Here is a 3,369-nt window from a genome sequence, read left to right as displayed (position 1 = left end):
ACCTTAAAATGATATATGTATACACATATATGTGTGCTAATTATTATCATTATTAAATATTATAATAATATCTGTTTGCCTCAGTTTCCTCCCCTGTAAATCCTAAGGCTATTTTGTGGATATAATGAGATAATATTTGTGAAGTGCTGAATAAACCTTAAAGTGCTATATAAATGGTAGCTATTATAATTATTAAATACATATAAATTAATTGGGTGGAGTTTGCATGAAAACAATTGGAGGAATCAAGGGAGTTTTCTTCTATGTAGTGTATTGGATTTAAGTGAGGGAGGACTGTGCAAAGTCACCAACCTCATGTAAACAGCAATTTCTATGTAATGATACCTGAGCTGAAACTTGAAAGGAGAAAGTATCTCCAAGAGGCAGGACTGAGGAAAGAAATATGTTGAAGGCAGATGACTAAGAGTAGATTGACCTTTCCTTATCACCAACCCCTTTTCTTAAACCTATGGCTTTCCTGACACTGATCAGATGTTACCACCCCCACCCCACACCCAGCCTCTGAATATTTCAAGATTCCCAAGCTTTTTCTGTGGGTTTTTGGTTTTGCAAAACAACTTAGCTAATAAAAACCCAGAAAATCCAATCTCCTTCACAACTGCAGCTACACCCTCCTCTATACCCTGTGCCCAAACCCCTCTTCTGGCACCCTCGCTGAGTGGTACTCTGAGCTGCAACACCCTTGCCTCCAGTAAAGATTATAATTTTTGTCATATTGGCAGTCTTCTCTTTAATTCAGGTTGACAAATGTCATATAGATCAGCAAGGAAATGGAAGTAAGGAATTTTGGGACACATCCCTGGCTCTACCACTAACTCCCAAAGCTGGAAATGGCAGGGGAAACAGAGCAGATTTAATGGAAGAGGAAGTCGCAGAGAAGAAAACATCCTAAGCCTGCCTAAAGCCATAAGGTAGCATATAACAGTTGGCTCATTCACAGGATCCTAAGAGTAGAAAGATACCTCCAAGTCTGTCTAGCCCAGCCTCTCTCTGAAGCACAAATCACCTCTACAACATACCTGACAAGCAGTCATCTGGCCTCTGCTGAAAGATTTAATGTCTCTCACATGACAACTCCTCAAATAGCTGAAGGTAGCCATCATGTCTCTCCCTCCTCCCTCAAATATTCTCTGCATCCTCGGTTTCTTCAACCATTCCACCTATGACATGGTCTCAGGATAATTACAGGCATTTTGGTATACCAAACTACACTTTCTCTGTAAGTTTATATGATTCTCTTGATCTGACAACTTAAATACTAGCTTTTTTTTCTGATTTTTTTATTCTTTCACTGAAACTCCTTAGAGTTTAAACAGGGAAGAGATATAATAGAATTTATATCCAATACTACTTGCTGATTTTTAGATTATTTTGTATTTTGTGCAAGCAATTCACTTACACCTTCCAAGGTGGTGAAACTCACCACATGGGAGATACCAGTGGCCTGACTCTGTGATGGAAATTTGGTACATATGGATATAATCTGTTCTCACATCGGTGGGAACAATCTCTTTCCACTGGCTACTGTTAAAGAAAAAACCCTGTGAACTGCTAAATGGAAGAAACCCCAGATCCAAAAGGGGGACCTGGAATGAACCAGAGTCTGATCACAGTTTACACAGGTTATAAATGCATTTATTTGCCTGAGGAGAAGCTTGCAAACTGGAACAATGTCTATTCAGACATGTTCAAGGCCCTGTTTGAAAGACTGATATATTGATACTTTTCAAACAAAGGGAGGCAGGGAATTTGAAAAGAAAGGTAGGAAATAGTCCCTGTTTCCAAGGAAGGAGAGATCCTAGAGGGGAAGTTAGGAATTCCAGGTTTCAGATATGTGGCCCTTTGATACACAAATCAGCCTGAAAGTTCAAAACTTGAGCACTAGTAATAAGATAAGGAGTTGTAAAGAGTCTTTACAGATAAGGATATCTCTTAAGGATCCATAAGCCACCAAATGTCTCAGAGTCTTCTTCAAAGCTGATATGAACTTAATTGGCTTCAGAGTTGCTGATTTTCTGCCAGATCCAGCTAGCTTTATTCTCAGTTACCACAAAGGATCATTGGTACATCAGTCAAATAAGGCCAATCCTCATACAGTACTTCTGGTTACCTGAATAATTGTGAGTATGGGGGGGGGGGTGTGGGTTGGGTTGGGGGGTTTGGGGAACTCAAGCAAATCAAGGTGTTCATTTTCACACAACTTAACCAGAATGAAGTCTTCAAATCTACCTGACTGAGGCACAATCATTCTCTTTGGTGGGGTGAATGACTTATTCACTCACCACTGGGGCACCATGCAATATAAGCTAGACAGAAGGGCCTGGGGGCCATCTTGGCCTTCCCTTATGCCCTGTGGTCCTGGAAATAGACTTGAATTTGTGGTCTGTTTTGTTTGTCCTGGTAATCATTAAATATCATATTTTTGGCCAAAGTCTGAATTAATCAAACAAACTGCTTTGACTTGCTTTAAAAAGGCCTTTTCCTGTGTCATCAACTCCAGAGACCAGATAAAGCTGGAAGTAGGATTTCCTCTTATCTTGGGACATACTCCATTCAGGAGAAAAGCAGAGACATCCTGAGATCATAAATTCCAAACAGACCCTGCTTTGTTTTTGCTCTCTGAGTGAGCTTGGACAATACCTCTCCCTATGTCAACAAAGTAAGACGAGGCTTACTTTATGGCCTTTAAGGATGAGACCCTTAACTTGAGGCATTAACTTGAGTAATGGGATGTTTCCTTATCTTAATTATTTTTGGACATATACTATGTTATGGAATGTTAATGGTAAAGAAAACACAGATATCCTGAGTCATAATTCCAATTGACACTTTGTTAGCTCTCTTATTTTATTATATTTACCATCTATTAAAGTAAGAAAATTCCTTTCTCATACAATGATTAAACATTTATGGAGATCACAAATTTGTGTGACACAGCCACCCTGATGGGATTCTAAATGTATTTAAGCATTCTCATTCCTTTGTTCAAGTTAGTTAGAACTTAGCTCCTAACTCCTTGTACAAGTTTGCTAGTTTTAAGGGAATAAAATGCTGTAACTGTATAACACCTAGCCTGTTGTGTCATTTAACCAAACTTTTTAAAAAGGTTAACAGTCCTTTTCTGTTCTGGGTACAGGGAGAGGATTCCCTGACTCAAGCCTTAAGTCATGGGGACCTTGGATCCCAGGAATCTAGACTGGTTGTTGCTGAGAGCCCAGCATACAAGCTCTGAGAATTCAGGATCCTGGCAAACAAGCTCAAGGCAATACTTTGAACTTAGAACTTGTGGGACTAATTCTCTGTAGGAACTGAGTTAAGCTATGACCCTAATGATAAAGTCAGAATTGT

Source organism: Petaurus breviceps, unplaced genomic scaffold, assembly GCF_028583685.1.
Source record: "Petaurus breviceps papuanus isolate PSGF00001 unplaced genomic scaffold, PetGlider_PUasm1.0 189, whole genome shotgun sequence".
Lineage (NCBI taxonomy): Eukaryota > Metazoa > Chordata > Mammalia > Diprotodontia > Petauridae > Petaurus > Petaurus breviceps.
The sequence above is the reverse complement of the archived record's forward strand: the minus strand, read 5'-3'. Positions refer to the sequence as shown.